Here is a 21322-nt window from a genome sequence, read left to right as displayed (position 1 = left end):
TTTTTTTCTTTTTGCCATTTCTTGGGCCGCTCTCGTGGCATATGGAGGTTCCCAGGCTAGGAGTCGAATCAGAGCTGTAACCACCAGCCTACGCCAGAGCCACAGCAACGCAGGATCTGAGCCGTGTCTGCGACCTACACCACAGCTCACGGCAACGCTGGATCGTTAACCCACTGAGCAAGGGCAGGGACCGAACCCGCAACCTCATGGTTCCTAGTCGGATTCATTAACCACTGCACCACCACGGGAACTCCTCACTCATCCTTGAAAGGAATCTCGAAAGGGAACCGGGGGCTCTGATGTCAATGGTATGAATAACTTGAGGCCCCTCTACCTTGAGAGAGACTCCAGACCTCTCCCATGGCTTCAAGTACCCAGGCTTTTTGACTCATGTATCCCTCTGTTGCCAAATGAGTGGGGCTGTAAGATACTTGAGGATTTTTTTTTTTTTTAACTTCTCTGCTGTTTGCATGAGTGCAGGACAAAGAACCAAACTCCGAGAACCACCTGCATCCCTTTGGGCATCACGCAAGCCCCTCAGAAATCACCTCGCCTGCCAAAAACATCCTTCCTCTGGGCCAACGGGGACAGCACAGGAAACAATGTGATGGCAAGAAAATCCAAGCTAGAGTGGCAGGTGGCACCTGTGTCCTGATCAATGGAGGGAGAAGCCATGGAGGCTTCAGAATCGAGAGTGGGTGGAGGTACCACGAGAATAAATCCTGTCACCGCTGTGGGAAAAACGGGTGGCACCCACTGTGGGGATCTTGAAAGGGAACAAAGGGCCCTGATGTTGCTAATGGGTGTCCCTTTGCAGAGGGTCAGGTGACTCATGCAGCACCCTGGGGTGCTTTATTCCCTCCGGGTCTGTCTCTCCTCCGCCCGCAGCTCCTACAACCACAGCAAATCCTCCTCCTTTAATTGGGATTATATTAAATAGCCTTTCAACCAGCGACAGAAGGAGGTGGGCTCTTGGTGGAGCCCAGTCTATAAATACAGGGTAACAATAGGAACCAGAATGTTCCACAGGAAACCGGTAGGACTTGCCCTCCCCATGCAGAGCACAGAAGATTTTCACAGGGAATTCTGCAGCCATCCTCCCCAACTCTAAGCCGGGAATGGTGATGCCAAACTGATGAGTGTATTCAGGTGATATCCAGGAGATGCAGTCTTCTTTAAAAGGAAAGAAGATGTGCCTGTTTTGTTATATCCCTCCTTTATTCCAGTTTAACTGGTCCCTAAGAGGCTCTAACTCTAGCAAGAGGGATTTTGGTTAGAGAAATGGTCAAACCTTGCAGAAGAGAGACAGAGAGAGACACAGGTTGGAGAAACTTACCCCCCAGGGAAGGGTTTTCAAAATAGAATCCAATGGAGTTCCCATCATAGCTCAGCAGAAACAAATCTGACTAGGAACCATGAGGGTGTGGGTTCGATCCCTGGCCTCATCAGTGGGTTAAGGATCCAGCGTTGTCATGAGCTGTAGTGTAGGTCACAGACGCGGCTTGGATCTGGCGTTGCTGTGGCTGTGGCATAGGCTGGCGGCCTGTAGCTTGGATTAGACCCCTCGCCTGGGAACTTCCATATGCCCCAGGTGCGGGCCTAAAAAGAAAAAACACAAACCAAAAAACCCCAAAATGAAATCCAACCCATCCAGGACAGAAAGACCTGTATGGATTCCAAAGATCTTTCTAGTTTGTTTAGCTGGAACTTTCTGCCCTTGTCTGGGATGCAGGTAGAAGTCTGATCCCTGGAGGTGTTGGCCAAACTAAAAGGTTTCTCTGCACACGCTCCCTCCTTCTGCCAGGTCTCAAGTGGCTTCTGGTGTGTCCTTCCCCAGCTCTTGCATTCCCAGCCAGATCAAGATGGGGGATTCCTAGGTTATGGTGCTTGGATCAGCACTAAGAGCAGGAAGCCCCTAACCTAAAACCATCGCCCCCAGGAATAGTCTCACCATAAACACTTAGAAGCCAATCTTCCCATTCCAAATGGATACCGACAATTCAATCCAAAAAAAAAAAAAAGGGGGCTATTTAAAAGCTGTAATAAATCATGTGCCAAGTGAGGTGTCAGACATGCAAACCAGTGAATGAAAAGCTGGCGAGTTGCAAATGGAGGGGTGTGTTGAACAGTCTGCAGTCGCCTGGTTCCTTCTGCCCACGGCCAAGGCCCAGGGCCAGGTAAAGTCAAATGTCCTTGGAGAGAGGCTGATATTGACAAGATCACATCTGGATTTCTATCCTGCACCTTACAGCAAAGGGGGAGGATAGGGAGCATGGTGGGGAGCGGGGGCGGGGGCGGGGGCAGAGAGCAGCCAGTGAGGGTGGCAGACCCCAATGCAACCTATACACAAAGCCACCAGGGTCAGAAACTGACAGACTCCATTTGAAAGTTATAAACCACATAAAGGGACTACCATTAATGATGGTTATTAAGGTAAATCTCAAATTCTCTATAGATCAGTAATAATACCTCTAGGAATTCCTACTGTGGTGCAACAGGATCAGCAGTGTCTCTGCAGCACCAGGACGCAGATTTAATCGATCCCTGGCCCGGCACAGTGGGTTAGGGAATCTGGTATTGCCACAGCAGTGGAGTGGGTCACAACTGTGACTAGGATCTGATCCCTGGCTCAGGAACTCCATGTGCCACAGGGCAAGCCAAAAAAGAAAAGCATGATAATAATAACACTTCTCTTATTTTTTTCTTTTTATGGCCACACCTACAGCATAGGGAAGTTCCCAGCGTAGGGGTCAAATTGGAGCTGCAGCTGCAGGCCTACAGCACAGCCACAGCAACTCCAGAGCCGAGCTGCATCTGCGACCTACACTGCAGCCTATGGCAATGCCAGATCCTTAACCCACTGAGCGAGGCCAGGGGTTGAACCCACAGAAACTATGTCAGGTTCTTGACCCACTGAGCCACAATGGAAACTCTGATAATAATATTTCTGATAAAGAAAACAACAAATCCTTATTAAATCTTGTAACTTATTCAGGATACCAGGGACTATTATTCAACTGCTTTTTTTAAAAAAAATGCAGAAATAGAACACAAAATGCCTGCAGTGAAATAGCTCTAAGAATGGCCAGAGCTGTCACATAGCTAACTTTAGTCCAGAAACGCCAAAGACCTGTGGTTAAAATCCCAGGCTGCACCAGATCCCCAATGTCAGGACTGGGGAGGGGGGTGTTGCCTATATTCCTGGGTTTGCAAGTACTTCCGAGAGCATCCTTCATCTCCCCCACGCTTACTCCTTCCACCTGTGGATTCCTTCATCCCTGACTGATGTGACGTATCCATTCCTTGGGCATATGCGTGGCACTGTCCCAGGTGCTGGAGACACAGGACCAGTGGTTCTGCTCAGAGGCTTCCCGTTGTGTAGAATGAAGGCAAGCCATCTTCTCAAGGCCTGCAGGACCCCGAGGGATTAGGTTCCTCTTTCTCCGCAGCTGCCATTTGCATGGCATGGCCCTCACTCTCTCTGCTTCAACCACACTGGCCATCTTTCAGGCCACCATGCTCATCTCCTCCTACCGGACACGTGGCCTTTGGACAACGCTGTTCCCTCTGCCTAGAATGCTCTTCCCTTTGCTGTGTGCCAAGTTAGCACCTGCTCATCCTCCCACTGACTGGGTCAATCCCAGGCTACTTGTGACACTTATTATAGTTGCAATTTTACTTATTTGTGCAATTATCAGACCCAAGACCCATCTGTTATGGGACCGTAAGCTCCTCGAGGCCATGATCTGTTTCTATCTCCATGGTCTCCCCAGAGCCAATAGGTGTTTGGCTTTACTAAACACTTTCATAGGTGTTAAATAAATACTCGATGAATGAAAAATGAAGTGTACCTTAAGAGAGCTCATGCCTGGGCAGAAGAGACCCTCTTTGGTCCTCCATGTAAATGGCTCCACAGGCCTTTTCTGCAAGGCTGGACCAGTTTTTAGAGTGAGGAGCAGGGTCCTCTGGTAGGAATCAGACTCTCTGAGGGGAGAAAAGACTTGGACTGTGGAGGGGAGACCATTGTTAGGCTCAGTATATTTCACTATTGCCTTCCTGGTCTCTGAATGAAATCATTCTGCTGTGCGGAGTTCCACGAGGAACAGATATTGAGTCACAGAATCGCAGGAGCACCTTATGCAGGAGCCTGGGCATCAAGCATTGAGGTGCCACGGGAGGGACGGATGACAGGCTCTTCTCTCAGGTCTGCTCCAGATGACTGGAGGTGCCTGCCCAGAGTGCTCAGTGAGAAGAACTCTGAGAAGACACTTGAGCTCATCTCATCGGATGCTGGGATCAATTAGTCATGTCTGCTCTGGGTGCAGTATGGGGTCCCAGGGACATGCCAGTCATGTGTTGGCCAGCCCTGCTCTGAGGAGGTGGCGGGGGGGGCTCGTTCATTGACCTACTGGCAATCTGTTTCCTGCCCGATCTGTGAGGGCAAGTGCTCTGTGGGATAAGGGAGACCATTTCTTCCCAGTTAGTGGTCATATTGGATTTCCCACAGCTGGATGTTTCCATAAGTAGCCTATATCCAAGTTACTGAGGCAGTCATCACCTTTGGTCATTATTTTTCCAGAATATTCTCTGAAATACAGCTACAGGAACCACATGGGAGAATGGCATCCTTAGGTGCCCAGGGGGTCCACAATGCCCAAGTCCCAGTCTTTGTGGTCTCAGGACACTTGGGTAGCTACTGGTTAAACCAAAGCTGAAGGTCTGGCATTAGGTTGCCCTTGTATAACCTGGAAAGCCATGCCTCTGCTCTGCCTGGATTCTAAGGAAGAAGCCCTGCCGCCTGAAGGAAAGCCCTTTGTAAACACAGGAGGACGCAATGTGGTGGGTCCCTACCTGCAGACTACAGTGTGAAGAGAAGGCTTCTTTGAGGGCAAGGCTCAATTCTGGGACCCTCCAAGTCATCAGAAAAGTCAATGCAAGTTACAGATCATTCACTCATTTGCCCAACATTCCATAATGACTTCTTCGGTCAGACGCTGTCTAAGACCTGGGGGATTCAGAGCAGCCTGGGCCGGGATGCCCCACAAGGCTCCCTGGGAAACCATCACGCAAACAGAGGAATGGGTGGCAGGGGAGGCACAGACAGGCCTGTGTGCGTGGGGCTGAGTGAGGGACACTGAAAGGGACAGGGTCAGGGAGGCTGCCAGCATGGGGCAGCTCAGGCTGGAGTGACCAGCAGGTGTTCACCAGGCAGGTGAAGTGGAGAAGGGCCCTCAGGAGGAGGGGTGGCACATGCAGAGGTCCAGAGACGCAGACCAGTGGGGGCACAGGGGACTCCAGGGGGACTGGTATGGTGTCTGAGGAGGAAACAGCACAAATATGGCTGCAAAGAGGACAGGGCCCTGTGTGCTACACCGGGGAGTCTAGACTGTATTCGAAGGACAGTGAGGAGCTGCTGGAGGTTTTCAGACAAAGACGAGGTCAGAAGTGCCTGTTGGATCAGCAACAGAGGTGGGTGGGGTGATGGAGGGAGGGCAGTGGGGCCAGGTGGAGGCTACCCTACCAGTCTGCCTGAGATCTGCTGTGGGGAGGGGAGCCGAGACAGTGCAACGCTAAAGTCAAAGGGCATTTTCTCTTAAAAGACAAACACTGGGGAACCACAAAGAAAGAGTTTATAAATTCTTGGACAGCCCAGCCTCCCCGGACCCTTTCCCTGGTCTCCACTCCATGTCTGAGGTCTTGCCCCTTCCCCTGGTCTGCAGAGCTCTTTGTGGTTAGTCTGTCTTCCTTGAATTACAGTCCAGGAAGTGTCATCTCCCACCTGTCTGAGAACAGACTGAAGGCAGAGCTGGCAAACCACACATCTCTGTGTTTCCCATCAGCTCATCACTGTGCTTGCCATGTAGCTGACACCCAGCTGTGGATGGATGGATGGATGGATGGATGGAGGGATGGATGGAGGGATGGAGGGAGGGATGGAGGGATGGATATGCTTTCATGTATGCATAGATGTTTCAAGATGTTTTTTTATGATTAAATCATGTCTCTGAGTCTTTACTGTTCCATCTCTGTTCCCCTTTACTGCCATAGGAACCAGCACAGTCTCCACTCCCTTCTGTTTGGACCTGCCAGAGCAGGAACCTCCTCACCCCACCCTGTGCCCTGCCTGAGTCATTTTTCTGTCCCCCTTCCCGTACCCGCCACTGAGCACTGGGGTCCAGGAGACAGTCTGAGCCAGGCTCGGGGAGGCGCCTAGCCCCTTGCACGGTTCAGGCTCTGACCTCAAGAGTCAGAAGGGAAGATGGGAGGACTTTTGCCCAGAATAGGTAAAGAGCTGGAAATTCTGTTGAAGGAAGAATCTCAGCCAAATAATTGCATCAATAGGGTATACACAGGACTGTACACATTAAATGTCAAAATAGCCTGAAAATCTGTGCCCCTGTCCTTTCTAAGGATCTGAGTCAACCAGGCATTTGCACTCAAGTAGCAACTACAGAAGAAGGGGGAATCGTTAAAAGTCACACTAGCAACCGGTTCAGATGGGAAGGCCCCCAGGGCTGGGTGGTGAAGGGAAACACGGAAGGTACTCCAGGAGCCAGCTCAACTCCACTGCTCCTTCTTCTTCTTGAGGGGAGCCTTTGCATTCCAGCAGAAGAGGAGCTGGGCAGCAACGAGGCCGCTGCAGAGGGGAGAGACTGCAAAGGTTCCAGCCGTGAGGGGGTCTCCGGTTTCATGAATGGAGGTGAAGACTCGGGCCAGGGAGCCCCCAAAGAGCAGAAAGACTGCGATGGCTCCGTGCTGGCCTGTACGCCTGTTCTGGTCTTCGGTGGCTGCTTGAATCAGCCTTCCCATCACCACAGCAGGTGTGTTGGAGGCCTGGAGCGGGGTCTCTACAGCCAGGGGCGTCAGTGGTGGAAGCAGCATCAGGAGGACCAGAGCATAGCACGCTAGGAAAGCCCCACCTTTCACAGTCTGTCCTCTCAAGTGCAGGACCAGGAGGGTGATGGTGACTCTCTGGAGCATCAGGAACAGGGCTTGTCCCCAAGAGCTGAAGGGGAAGTTGTTGGTGATGCTGCAGACCAAGGTCCGGGTCATTGCCACCAGCTCCAGCATCACCGACGGTAGACACAACCCTTCCCGCTCTTGGCTCCCAGGATTTTAAACACTTGGGGCGGTTTTACCAGAAGTGAGCCAGCTACAATGGCCAACCCCAGGCACTGGCTCAGGAGAATCCGGAGGCAAGGAACTTCGTGAAGCAAGTCCCAGTGGATGAAAATTCAGTCATAGCATTTCTCAGGTAAAAGATGGAGGAGGATATGAGAAAAAGAATATATACGTGTATGTATGACTGGGTCACTTTGCTGAGCAGCAGAAATTGACAGAACACTGTAAATCGACTATAATGGAAAACAATTGTTTTTAAAAATTGTGAAAGAATCAGCACCAGCACCTGTTTGAGCGGCCCATCTACTTCAGCCGCCATATTGCAAAGCTCAATATAATTTTTTTTTTGTCTTTTTTTTTGTTCCCAGGCTGGGAGCCTAATCGGAGCTGTAGCCACTGGCCTATGCTAGAGCCACAGCAATGCAGGATCCAAGCCGCGTCTGCAACCTACACCATAGCTCACAGCAACGCCGGATCCTTAACCCACTGATCGAGGCCGGGGATCGAACCCGCAACCTCATGGTTCCTAGTCGGATTCGTTAACAACTAAGCCATGATAGGAGCTCCCTCAATATAATTTTTAATTGGATGAAAAATTTAGGCACACAGACTTCCCTAGCTATAATTCATCTGACTGCAAAGACTTGCAGTGAACTGGTGGCAAGTTGGCAAATTGGTGGTTTGGGAGACAATTCATGATTCAGGAAGGGATCATGTCCATAAAGCAATGGGTTCAGAAGTTGTCTGAGGCCAGGAGCCCTGGGGAGGACCAAGCCCTTACCCCCAACCCATCTTGGTGGCTCCCTTGGCTGAAATGCACAGCAATTATTCACCCAGGTATGCAAGGCGCTCTGGGGTACTTGTCATTCATGAGGCAGGAAAGGAGGCCGAGCCCAGAGGACAGGATGCGGCTTTTGACTACGGAGTTTGCTTTTGTGATAAATGAAAGCGCTTTTCAAATGAGGCAGGTAGAATTGAAACAATCAGTAAACCGGGAAATGAAAAAGGCCTTTGGGAGCTGGGACACAAGTGTGTTCAACCTGGTTTGCTTGTGGGAACAGAGAATGCTCTGCCTGGCTTCGTAACAGCGTGGGACAAATTGTGACCTAAAAAAGCCAGCCCGGGGACAGTGTCATCTCACGCCCAGTGAGGCCAGTCCCAGAAGAAGAGGGGGAAAGCCACCTGGATAGTCTGCCTCTTCCTTTCCCCTTTAGAACAGGAGGCAGAGAGAGCCCGACCTGGGGTTTTCTTAAGGCTCCTGTGAGGGCCTGCATCTGACCTTGAACATCTGGGGCAGGGCTATCCGAACTCCTGGCGACAGTCAAGGATGGTGGAAAGACCTTGGATTTTGGAGTCTGGCAGAGTAGAGTTCAAATTTTAGCTCCTCCCCTGGCCAGCTGTGTGATCTTGGGTGAGTTAATTAACCCATCTGTGGCTCACTTTCCCAAGGAGGTAATATTTAGTACAAAGGGAAAGGAGGTAATATTAATAGAAATAAATCACAACACCAAATCATCATCTCAAAGAGGTCTTTCTTTCTTTCTTTTATCTTGTCTTTTTGCATTTCTAGGGCCACTCCCGCAGCACATGGAGGTTCCCAGGCTAGGGCTCAAATCGGAGCCATAGCCACCAGCCTATGCCAGAGCCACAGCAACACGGAATACAAGCTGAGTCTGCGACCTACACCACAGCTCATGGCAATGCCAGATCCTTAACCCACTGAGCAAAGCCAGGGATCGAACCCGAAACCTCATGGTTCCTAGTCGGATTCATTAACCACTGAGCCACGACGGGAACTCCAAAGAGGTCTTTCTTGAAACCACAACACTAAGTAATGTCCCTTTGCGTTGTTCTCCATCACTGCCCCGTTTTGTTCATCATCCTCCACTGCATTTACACTGACCCATCTGATGCCTTATCTTTGTTTGATTATTTGTTTGTTTTTTAGGGCTGCACTGGTGGCATATGGAGGTTCCCAGGCTAAGTGTTGAATCAGAGCTATAGCCACTGGCCTACATTACAGCCACAGCAACTCAGGATCCGAGCCCTGTCTGCAACCTACACCACAGCTCACGGCAACACCAGATCTTTAATCCACTGAGTGAGGCCAGGGATCGAACCTACCACCTCATGGTTCCTAGTCAGATTTGTTTCTGCTGTGCCATGACAGGAACTCCTGATGCCTTACTTGTGATTGCCTGACTCTGTCTCTACCCAATAGACTGGAAGCTTTGTGAGGGCACGGATCAAATCTGTCTCATTCATGATTGGATCTCTGATGCCTGGAACAGGGTAGGCACCCTTTAAATGTGGGATAAACGAGTTGCATGGGAAACACAGAGCCTGGCATATGGTGGCTGTTGAAGGAATGGGTGGAACAACCCGGAAGGCCCAGAGGCACAGAGCCAGGAGCCCAGCTCTGGCCTGGAACAAATTTCCTTAACTTGCTGTATGGACTTGGGTGGGTCTCTTCCTCCTCAAGGCCTGTGCCTTCACCTGTCCAGTGAGGAAGATGGTCTGAAGATGATCGCCGAGGCCCTCTCCAGCATTCCTGGCTCTGTCTCTGCTTCTCTACATGGGCTCTGAACTGAGCAGGACCAAAGGGAAGGCCAGCTCCGACACTGGCCCCTGTGCATGTGACTCTCGGCTCCACAAACTCCAGACAAAAATGAACCGGAGAGGCCCAGGAGCCATGTCTAGGAAGAAGTGGCAATAGTCAACTGCCACCCTGACTCCACTCCTGTGCCGCCCAGCATCAGGCCCAGAGGACTCAGCAAGACTCACCTTTTAGCCTCAAGTCTGGTTTGAAAGTATAGAAGAGAGGGAGGGAGGGAGGGAAGGAGGGAGGGAGAGCGAGAGGAAGGAAAAAAGGAACAAGGGAGGGACGGAGGGAGGGAAGGTGGACACACTAGCTTGTGTGGTCCTCACCACGGCATGGGCAATGCCATTAGTCTCACTAGCAGATCAGGGCAGCATCCAGGCAACACCCACAGAGGCAGCACGTGACAAAGCAGGAAATAAACCCAAGAGTTCTGCCTCCAAGTCTCCCACACTGAAGAACCCTGGTGTTTAGACCTCAGGCTTCTTATCTGTGACTGTTAATCAGGAGATACCCCCGCGTGTAACTTACAGCAAGAAGATGCCACTATTCAGGGGCAGCGGCTACAGGAAGCATTGTTTACACTAATGGAATAATAAGAGCACTGAAGAGTGCTAACACCTACAGAGCCTTTCCTAAGGGTGAAGCAGAAGAAGCGCTAAGCACATCACAAGTACTCTCCGGTTTAGCCTCATAACACCTCGAGGAGTAGGCACTGAGAGGTACCCACACTGCAGATGAGGAGCCTGGGGCTTAGAGAGGCAAAGTACCTGCCTGAGATCGTGCAGTGGGGAAGGGGTGGAGCCAAAATTCCAACCCTGTCTCTCTAACTCTAAGCATCCAGTCCCACGTCCCCATGCCCTGAGCAGACTGGTGAGACCACCAGGATAAGTTAACATGGAATTATATGACACTGAGATTTATTGTATTAATATTTACCATATACATACACCCAAAGCATACTATATATAATAGTTTATACCAATCCAGGGCTTAGAATATGATCAAACTGGGATGAAAAGAAGCGAGGGCTCTCCAGTCTCAGCCAGCACAGACACCAAATGGATCAGGTCATTCCCTGGGATTAGGTCAAGGGCTCAAGGTCACTGTCACCCAGTGAGTGAAGGCACAACGCTGCCAGGCATTTCCTGTGTTCTGCTCAGGGCGCCTCTGCCAATGGTCCCTGCGAACCATCCAAACAGTGGAGCCAGAGTCTCCAGGGACCATGGGCAGGTTGACCTGCCTTTTTTTTTTCGGCGGGCGGGGGGGGGGGCTTTTTAGGGCTGCACCTACGGCACATGGAAGTTCACAGGTTAGGGGTCGAATTGGAGATACAGCTGCTGGTCTACACCACAGCCACAGCAACATGGGATCCCCAACCCACTGAGCGAGGCCAGGGATCGAACCCGCATCCTCATGGATACTAGTCAAGGTTCATTAACTGCTGAGCCATGAAGGGAACTCCTTGACCTGCTTTTAGAGCCTAGACACTCTAAAGCTGCAAAATGAAGCTGTCCAGGGTCATCTCCACTCCCCTGCCTAGGGTCATAGAGGAATTCAGCTGTAAATGCTGTTAAAAGTAGCAGGTGGGAGTTCCCATCGTGGCGCAGTGGTTAATGAATCCAACTAGGAACCATGAGGTTGCAGGTTCAATCCCTGGCCTTGCTCAGTGGGTTAAGGATCCGGTGTTGCCATGAGCTGTGGTGTAGGTCACAGACTCGGCTTGGATCCCGCGTTGCTGTGGCTCTGGCGTGGTCCGGTGGCTATGGCTCCAATTCAACCCCTAGCCTGGGAATCTCCATATGCCGCGGGAGCGGCCCTAGAAAAGACAAAAAGACAAAAAAAAAAAAAAAGAGTGGCAGGTGGCAGAGTGTAGCTCCTCCCAAGGGCAAGGAGAGCCTCTACTGCCTCCCTCTGGAACGCACAAAGGCCCTGGATGGGAGACTTGGTGGCCGACAGTGAGGGGGTGGTGGCCTGGAGCCACCTGGTCAGCATGGTGCCCTCACCTCTCAAGGGGTCAGGCAGCGGAACGCAGGACCTGGGAGAGGTCACTGAGGTTACTTCTGCAGCTGGCCTTGTGATGGCTCTGAGTGCTGGGGAATCCAGGGCTCTGCACCCAGATCGGGAGAGAGCCACCCTGCCTTTTATGGTCTGGACAGTCCCAGGCATGTCCCCTGCCCTGCTGGCCCCCTGGACTGCCTCCACTGTAAATAGAGGCAAAAGGCCAGTCCAGGTGTATGACCTGCATGTGGGAAACAATTTTGCAGAGTCTTGAAAAAAAGGTAGGGGCTTTGACTTCACCATATGAGATCCCAAAGTTATCACTGTCATTGTGCTATTTTGGATGGTTTCATGGGCTGTGTTCTTACAGCACGGACCATGAAAGCAGCTCGCTTCCCCACCCCGCCCCATTCCCCTGACTCAGCCCACAGCAGACCATACCACTGCCTGGAGTCATGAGTGACCACCTCCCCAGATGGAGGAGCAGCTGTAAGTGCTCTTATTTGTCCATCCTTTCAACCCTCCATGGGGTTTTATTACATCCCCACCAGGGCAGGGCTCGCTGCTGTATTCCACGGCCACCTCCCTCTGCCTCATGGAGTGGTTGCTCTACCACAGGACATGGACAAGAAGCCAGAGTTGGCTCAGGGAACCCAAATCCTGACCCAGAGGCAGTTACGGAGCCCCATGCAGAGCTCCGGATCTGGCCACATGACAACTGCGTGGGACATGGGACCCACAGGAAAAGCAGACATCATCCAGCCCTGTGCAGACCAACCCTGGCACCTCCTGCCTGGTAAGTTATGATGCCAGCCAGGCTGCAAAGGGGTCTTCCCGAGGGCCCAGCAAGCAGGAATTCCTTCCCTTGACTCTGCTGGGGGGCTTCACCAAGAGACATCTCTTAAGAGGTGTCTGCATACAAGCTGACCGGTGGATTCCAGCCTCCGGGTCCCTTTCTTTGAGGTTCTGGAGGAGACCAGGAGAAGAGGAAGGGGAAAGACTCCCACCCCACACAGAGGGGGCCCTTCAATTTTACGTGGAAAGCCCTGCTCCTCTGCTTGCTGTCCCTGACTAAAGAGAACCATTTATCTTGGCAAAATGGGAGAAGGCCTTTTACATTCTGAAATGAAGTGTCAGCATGCAATGACAGTTAAGGTCCCTAGATACCCCCAGAGTCACTTTTTATTCTTTTCTATCCACAATCATTAGGGGAGAATCTCTCTGCAGCTTCTGTAGAACCCATTCACTGGAGGGAAATAGATCAATGAGCCAGTCCCAGCCCGGAGCGGCGGCACTGATGGCTCTGAAGCAGGTACATTCATTCTTCCCTGGAGCCCACGCCAAAAGGACAAAGGACGCTGGCTCCCACCCCCTGAAAGAAGAGCTGGCCCCAAAAGTTCTTTAACTAGATACCTATTTCTTATCTTTTATACAGTTAGGAACAAAAATCTCTTTCTGAGACTGTCACATATTACACTTCAAACCAGTGCAGCTTTTGCCACTTATTTTTAAGTGCTCTTGCCTGCTAACGTGAGAGCAAAAAATCCAGGGGGAGGACAAGGCAAGATGGCAGAGGCACAGCTGTTTCCATAGCTGGCATCTCCATCCGACAGCTGTAGGACCTGGAAAAGGTCCCTGAGAAGAGCCTGAAGAGCTGACGCCCTGAGAGGATGTGTAACCCAAGTGTGAAAAACTCCACCTCTGGGGCTCTGTTGGCTTCCATCAGTGCCCGGGTGCTCAGAGAACACTCACAGTGGCCGGGTGCCAGGGGTGGGCACGCGGGCACAGAAAGGGGGAGCGGCTACGGCCAGGAGAGCGGGGTAATAAGAACATAGCTCAACATCTATTCACTTGTTCATTGATTCTGCAATTATGAGTACCTCCCGTTCCAGGCACTAATGGTGGGGCTGGAACGAAGTGAAAGCAGCAACGAAACGAAGAGCAGTTACCATACTGAACTCATCCCCTGTGCTAGACATTCTGCCAAGTGCTTTCTACACGTTTCTCCATCTAGTGGTCACAGCAACCCCTTAAGCAAGGTCATACTAGGACTCTGCTTGTAGACAAGGAAGTTGAGGCAAAGCATTAAACCTCTAGCCCAAGATTCTATAGCTAATAAGAGGCTGAGCTGGATCTATACCAGATCCACTTGACTCTCGGCCAGAGAGGCGCAAACCGTCGATGTGCATCCTGACCTCATCAATAGGAATAGGCAGTGTTCACCCAAATCTGCACAGAGAAGCACAGGATGCTGCGCTGGGTCGGGCTTTCCAGCAGAGGAGGAGGCGAGTTTGCATAAATGCGGGGAAGGGGGCCGGTGGGTAAGATCAAGTAGGAGTCTAGTGACCATGGGCAGCTGGCCTGGGGTGGGACCCAGGCAGTGTGGCACGAGCCCAGCCACACAGTGGGGCCTTAAAATCCAGGCTCAGGGGTTCTGCTTAATCTGGAAGCCACTGAGGGTGACAGTGTGTGAAGAGAGGATGACCGACTCGGAGTCATTTTAACAAGACTACCAGCTGAAAATTACCATGCGTAATATGAGGCAAAACAAAATACTTACAATGTTACAGAAAAACATAGGAGCGATTTTCTTTTACGGTTGTACCCATGGCATAGGGCTGCAGCAGAAAGGGCAGCAGCACCAGCAGAGGTGGGGTCGGAATGTTCCTGACAGTAAAACCCTCTGAGCCGTGGGTCAGAATTGACGCCTGTCATTTTGGTAACGATCGGGTATTGTCATTGACTCACAGTCTAGCCCCTATAAACACACTCATCAACATCTCTGCCCCGAGACAGGTGATTTTCTTCCAAATCAGAAAACCCACAAACCTATCCAGGCCAGGGGTCAAACTAGGAGCCTTAGCTGCCGACCTACGTGGCCACAGCTATGCCAGATCCCAGCTGCATCTGTGACCCACACCACAGCTTGTAGCAATGCTGGATCCTTAACCCACTGAGCAAAGCCAGGGTGGAATCTGCATCCTCACGGATACTATGTTGGGTTCTTAACCCACGGAGGCACAACAGGAACTCCTGAGATCCATTTCTTGAAATAGTCCAGCCAGCGCTAAGCAGCAGACTTGATCCCAGGAAACCTGAACTGGCCTACATGCCCCCCGCAACCCTGCCCACTGCATGGTTGTTCTGGCTGGTTGGAAGAGAGAGCTGACCTGTCTTTCTGAGGGCCCTTTTCCTGTTATGTGTGACAAGTCACGGTTCCGCCCTCTGTCACGTCTCACCAAGGCCACGAAGTGCCTCCATCGCACTGCCTCTGCTCCAGCTGTCCCACACTGAGCTTTGGGCTCTGGCCAGGCTCCACAAAGTGGCTCAAAAATCCCCCTGCACCCTAACCACCAATGCACCCGAGGGCTCTTGTCCCCTGTGCAGATTCCTAGAGACTCCAGTGGCTAGGGAGCAAAGAGGGACACTTCTGACCACCAGCAAGGCACACTGGTGGATTAGCAGGGCATCCCAGGTAACTGCAAACATTTGACCACAAGTCCCATCAGGGCTGCAGCAGAAAGGACAGCAGCCTTGAGCAGGCGCACGAGTGGAGGTGGGGTCCGAATGATGTTTCCGTGTTCCTGACAGTAAAACCCTCTGAGCCATGGGGCAGAATTGACGTCTGTCATTACGGTAACGATCTGGCATCTGTTCCTGGATCACAGTCTAGCCCCTATAAACACACTCATCAACATCTGTCTGCCCCGAGACAGGTGATTTTCTTCCAAATCAGAAAAGGCACAAACCTATCAAGCATATGCCCCATTGCCCTCCCCAGGTAGGTAGTTTGGGGCCTCTGAGCGTATATTTTACAGTCAGAGCCCAAGGAGTGTTGAGTCGTGCTTCTACACATGCTCAACTAGACGGGGATGGGAAACATGCCAGGGGGCAAGGCAGCCTGGGTCGGTGCACAGCTGTTCCCACAGCTGGCAGATATGCTGCAGCTGCCGGCAACAAGGGCCAGCATTGAGCAAGGGAGCCCAGAGCCAAGTGAGAGGAGTGTGGGTGGAGCCACAAGCCATTTGGCTGGAGGGGATGAGAAGACACTTCTCTAAGAGCCTCTCACACTAAGGACTCTCCTTTCCCACCATCCCTGCAGCCGCCTTCACAATGGAACTTCCCAGCTGGGCACTCTGTCCTTCCCCTTGGGTATTTTTAAGACCCTGTACAAGTCTAGGGCTTTCTCAGCAACTCCAGCTGCAGTCTGGGACATGCCTTGAAAGGACTGTAACCCTTTCCTTCAGGGAGCCAGACCCATTCCAGTGGCTGGTTCTCCCCATCAGAAGTGTATTCAGTAGGACTCTGGCCAAACGAATGCACTCACCAGCGAGCGAACACCATCTTCTTGAACTCACGATTCATAGAGCTTGTCTAAGTCTTAGAGACCAACTTTGGAAGTTGTAGGCACAAAACCCATTAAGATTTTATTCGTGCTTAGCACAGAACTATCTCCAATATCTTGTAATGACCTATAATGTAAAATCATTGAAAAAGAATATACACATGTATAACTGAATCACTTTGCCGTGCACCAGAAACTAGAGCAACACTGTAAATCAACTCTCCTTCAATGTCAAAAATAAAAATAATGCGCCCCTATGTTCCACAGCGGCACTATAATAGCCAAGACATGGAAGCAACCTAAATGTCCATCGACAGATAAATGGATAAAGAATATGTGATATATATATATGCATTCTTTTTTTATGGCTAAGAGTCCATTGTGTGTATACAATCTTAGCCATAAAAAAGAATGACATAGGACCACTGGTAGCAACATGGATGGACCTAGAGATTATCATACTAAATGCAGTCAGTCAGAAAGAGAAAGACAAATACCAATGATATCCCTTAAATGTTGACTCTAAACTCTGACATGAATGAACTTATCTATGAAACAGACATGAACTCATAGACATAGAGAACAGACCTGGGTGGGGTGTGGGAGGGGGTGGGAGAGGGAAGGATGGGGAGTTTGGTGTTTGCGGATGCAAAAGATTACGTACAGGATGGATAAACAACAAGGTGCTACTGTACAACACGGGAAACTACGGTCAATAGTCTACAATAAACCACAGCAAAAGAGAACATGAAAAAGAATATACATCTAACTATATAGATAACTATGTATATTACTATATACATAACTGAATCATTTTGCTGTGCCGCAGAAATTAACACAACACTGAAAATGCACTATACTGCAATAAAAACTTTTAACAATAAGAAATAAATACATAAATAACTGAAAATAAAATTAATTACTTCATTTTCAAAGACTGTATTGGCGCTTAGAATTCACAATACACCTTCCCATCATGGTCCCACTGAATCCGCACAGTCACGATGTCCTTATCTTTACCACCCCTTAGCACCTTGGTTCACACTCTTCACACGGGATTACAATAGCTGCCCACCTGTTGGACTCCTTCTCCTCAACACCCCTCCCTCCCTCCCAAGACCATGAGATATTTGAGGGCAGGGAACACTTCTGACCCTTTCCTATTCTGGCACGGAGTAGGTCATCAGTGTTGGCTGAATGTAACTGAATCCCATGGGGCCAGGTGAAGAGAACAGCAGTAGCAGCAGGAGCAGTAATACTAGCAAATACCTATGCAATCGTCCTACATGCCAGACACTCTTCTTTTTTTTTTTTTTTTTTTTTTTTTTTTTTGGTCTTTTTAGGACTAGGAGGTCTAATCAGAGCCGTTGCCACCGGCCTACACCAGCCATAGCAACTCGGGATCTGAGCCACATCCATGACCTACACCACAGCTTATGGCAACACCAGATCCTTAACCCACTGAATGAGGCCAGGGATCAAACCCGCAACCTCCTGGCTCCTAGTCAGATTCGTTTCCGCTGCGCCATGACGGGAACTCCACAGACACTCTTCCAATTAATCCTTCTTACATAAAGTCATGAATTCTCATACCAACCCTAGGTAAGTCCTATTGATATCCCTATTTTTTTGATAGAGGAAATTGAGGCACAGAGAGTTAGAATAACTTGCTCAGAGCTCATGGCAGGAACCAGCAGGGCTGGCATTTGAACCCAGGTTCCAGAGTGTGATCTCTAATCAGACTCCATACACACCATCTCTCAAGTTGAACTTGAGATGCAGACTCTCTAAAAAACAGCTGGTTGTATTTTCTTGGGGCGACCCTTTCTAGAAATACAACATGTACAAGGGGAGAATTAATAAAACTCAGATCTGCAGACAGCCATGCAGAGGGACATGAGAGACACAGAAAGAATGTATGCCTGGTTCCCAAGGGGAGGGTCCTTCGTGCATGGAGGAGGCTGCTGTGTACACAGCCAGGGTGTGAGGGAGGTGGCCAGGAAGAAACAAGGCAGACATTCTGGGCAAGGGCCCAAGAGCAAATCCTGAGGGTGGGAGGAGCGCGTCCTGGGCATGGTCACAAGAAACTGCCTGTAATTGTGGGGTGCATGCTTGTGATCGTGGATTAGCTCAAAGCAATGAGTCCCACTCTCCGCCGTACTTTAGAATCACCTGGGGAGCTTGGAAAAAACCCTATATTCAGTGCCTCCCCAGAACAATTAAACCCCAGTCTCTGGGGGTGGGACTCAGGCACCAGTATTATTTCAAAACTCCCTAGGTGATTCCAACATACAGTCAAGTTTGAGAACTGCTGATTCAATCTATGCTGTGTTAATCACAGAGCCGTCTGTTTTTCCACTATGGACTAAAATGGTGTGGGGGCTTCTGCCTGGGTGTTCTTCCATCTGCCCTTCTCCCTCTGCAGTTGGCTGTTTGAGGCCCATTCTGGGGGAATGTATTTTCTCTGGTTTCCTAGGGAGCCCTTTAAAATGATGGCAGGTTTTACCACTAAAAAAAAAAAAAAAAAAAAAATGAAAAGACAACCTACGGAATGTGGGAAAATAGTTTCAAACAATGCAACCAACAAGGGCTTGATCTCCAAAATATACAAACAACTTATTCAACTCAACAACAAAAAAAACAAAAAAACCAATGGAAAAAAGGGCAGAAGACCTAGACAGTTCTCTAAATAAGACATACTGATGGCCAACAGGCACATGAAAAAATGCTCAACATCACTAATTACTAGAGAAATGCAAATCAAACTACAATGAGGTACCACTTCACACCAGTCAGAATGGCCATCATTAATAAGTCCTCAAATAACAAACGCTGGAGAGGGTGTAGAGAAAAGGGAACGCTTCCATGCTGTTGGTGGGAATATACATTAGTACAACCACTATGGAAAACAGTAGGGAGGTTCCTCAGAAAATTAAATATGGAACTACCATATGACCCAGCAATCACACTCCTGGGCATATATCCAGACAAAACTATAATCCAAAAAGATAACATGCACCTGCATGTTCATAGCACCACTATTCACAATACCCAAGACATGGAAGCAACCTAAATGTCCATTGACAGATGAATAGATTAAGAAGGCGTGGTATATAGAGACAATGGACTACTACTCAGCCATAAAAAGAACAATATAGCGCCATTCACAGCAACATGGATATAACTAGAAATTCTCATATTAAATGAAATAAGTCCAAAAGAGGACAAATACCATATGATATCACTTATATGTGGAATATAGAATATGGCACAAATGAATCCTTCTACAATACAGAAACAGACTCACAGACATGGAAAACAGACTCGTGGTTGCCAAGGGGGGTGGGGGAAGAAGTGGAATGGACATGGAGTTGGGGGTTAGCAAATGCAAACTATTACCTTTAGAATGGATAGGCAATGAGGTCCTACTGTACAGGACAGGGAATTATATCCAGTCTCTCGGGATAGACCATGATGGAAGATAATATAAGAAAGGGAATTTATATATTTGTATGACTGGGTCACTTTGCTGTACAACAGAAATTGACACAACATTGTAAAACAACTATACTCTGATAAAAAATTTTAAAAATAAAATTTAAAAAAGGAAGGCAGGTTTTAGATCATGCAGCTCCAGCTCAAATTCCAACCTTGCCACTCACCAGCTGCATGGCTTTGGAGCCACTTACCAGCCTCAGTTTCCTCATCTGCAAATAGGGGACTGTGGGAGGTAGAATAATGCCCCCACCAAATGTCCACATCCTCATCTCCAGAACTCATGTTACATGAGTAGTAACATGTCAAAGAGGAATCAAGGATGCAGATGGATTAAGATGGCTGATCAGCTGACTTTAAAACAGATTATCCTGGATTATCCAGGTGGATACAATGTAATCATAAGGGTTCTTGAAGATGGAAGATAAAGGCAGAAAGAGTCAGTGTCAAAGTGATATGAGGTGAGAAAGCCTTGGGAAGCTGTTGCTGGCTTTGAAGGGAGGGGCAGACAGCTTCTAGAAAAGGCAAGGAAATGGATTCTCCCCTAGAACCTCCAGAAAATGCTGCCTTATGGGCCCCTTGATTTAGACTCATTTTTGACTCCTGACCTCCAGAACTGTAACATAATAAATGTATTATTTTAAGCCACTAATGTTTGTTACAGCAGCAACAGGCAACTAATACAGGGTAGACGGGAAGAAATCAGGGAGAGTGTGAAGATTAAAGGAGATACATTTTGAAATACTTGTAGCACTGCTCTTAGTGGTTTGCAATTATTAGCTGCTATCAGCACTTTCGCCACGATCCTATCAGGGGGCTGCCACCTTCAGTGTTCCATGCACCTGCCCTGGGGCTGTCTACCCTCTACCCACTACCCCTGGATCCACTCCCCATTCCTGAGGCAGCTGAGTGGTCCCAGACCCTGAGCATGAGCAACAAGCTTGGCCTTGTGACTTGGACCCGGGCTGGTGGGAACCGGCCAGTCTCTTAGACAGAACAAGAGGCCCCCTAGAGCCCTGTGATGCCCATTAACACAGCACAGACCAGTGTTTCTGCTTCCTGACTCTGTTCATGAAAATCAACAGGAAATGGGGCTGGGGGGGGGTGGGGGGAGGAGGGGGCGGGAAAGAGTTGGGAAAGGAGGCCCCCAGGGAGTGTTTCTGACCACCAGCTAAAAAAGCACTGTGAGAATGGTCCACAAGGGCCTCGGAGACTTACTCTAAGCAACTAAAGGTGCCCAGTACCTTAAGAAGTGCCAAGAACAGGCAAAAGCTGGACCACTGTGCCAAGAGCAGAGGGCTTGGGTTTGCAACGGTGATCTCCTTGGCAAGGAAAGTCCAAAATTAAACCTCCATCAAGCCCCTTGCTTGTACCAGGCCCTTGTGGGCACTTTCACCCTGCTCTTAGCGTTGATGCTCGGCACACTCTTTGTGGCCATTATGATTCCATCAGACAGAGGGAAACAGATTCAGGGTAGTTCTGTGATTGGCCTGAAGCCACCCATTAGCGGCAGAGCTGAGATTCAAACTTTTGATTCCAAATCTGGAAGGCTCCACGTTGTACCATATTTCATTGTCTTTTCAGAAAGGTCCGATGACTATTTTAGCCCTTATTGATTTAATCTTGGGAGCATGAGAACACAGCTAGGACACACTATTAATCTGTACTTATACCTTGAAATGGGCCAGCCATGAAAAACGGAGACGCTTCAAGAACTCCAAACAGCTAGAAAGGGGTTTGGAGGAAATGTGGTGCCAGAT

General features: G+C 49.6%; 1 protein-coding gene and 1 pseudogene across 9 annotated transcripts in view; both read right to left on the bottom strand.

The window, feature by feature from the left end:
* The window catches only part of KCNN3 (potassium calcium-activated channel subfamily N member 3), a 195417-nt gene that overhangs the window by 86379 nt on the left and 87716 nt on the right, over positions 1–21322 (bottom strand).
* Positions 6559–7441, bottom strand: LOC100156055 (mannose-P-dolichol utilization defect 1 protein pseudogene; annotated as a pseudogene).

This window comes from Sus scrofa, chromosome 4, assembly GCF_054392235.1.
Source record: "Sus scrofa isolate SSC_HxYL_T2T_F1_AM1 chromosome 4, Sscrofa_HxYL_maternal_Yorkshire_Landrace_v2.0, whole genome shotgun sequence".
Classification (NCBI taxonomy): Eukaryota; Metazoa; Chordata; class Mammalia; order Artiodactyla; family Suidae; genus Sus; species Sus scrofa.
This window is presented reverse-complemented; position numbering and strand designations above follow the sequence as displayed.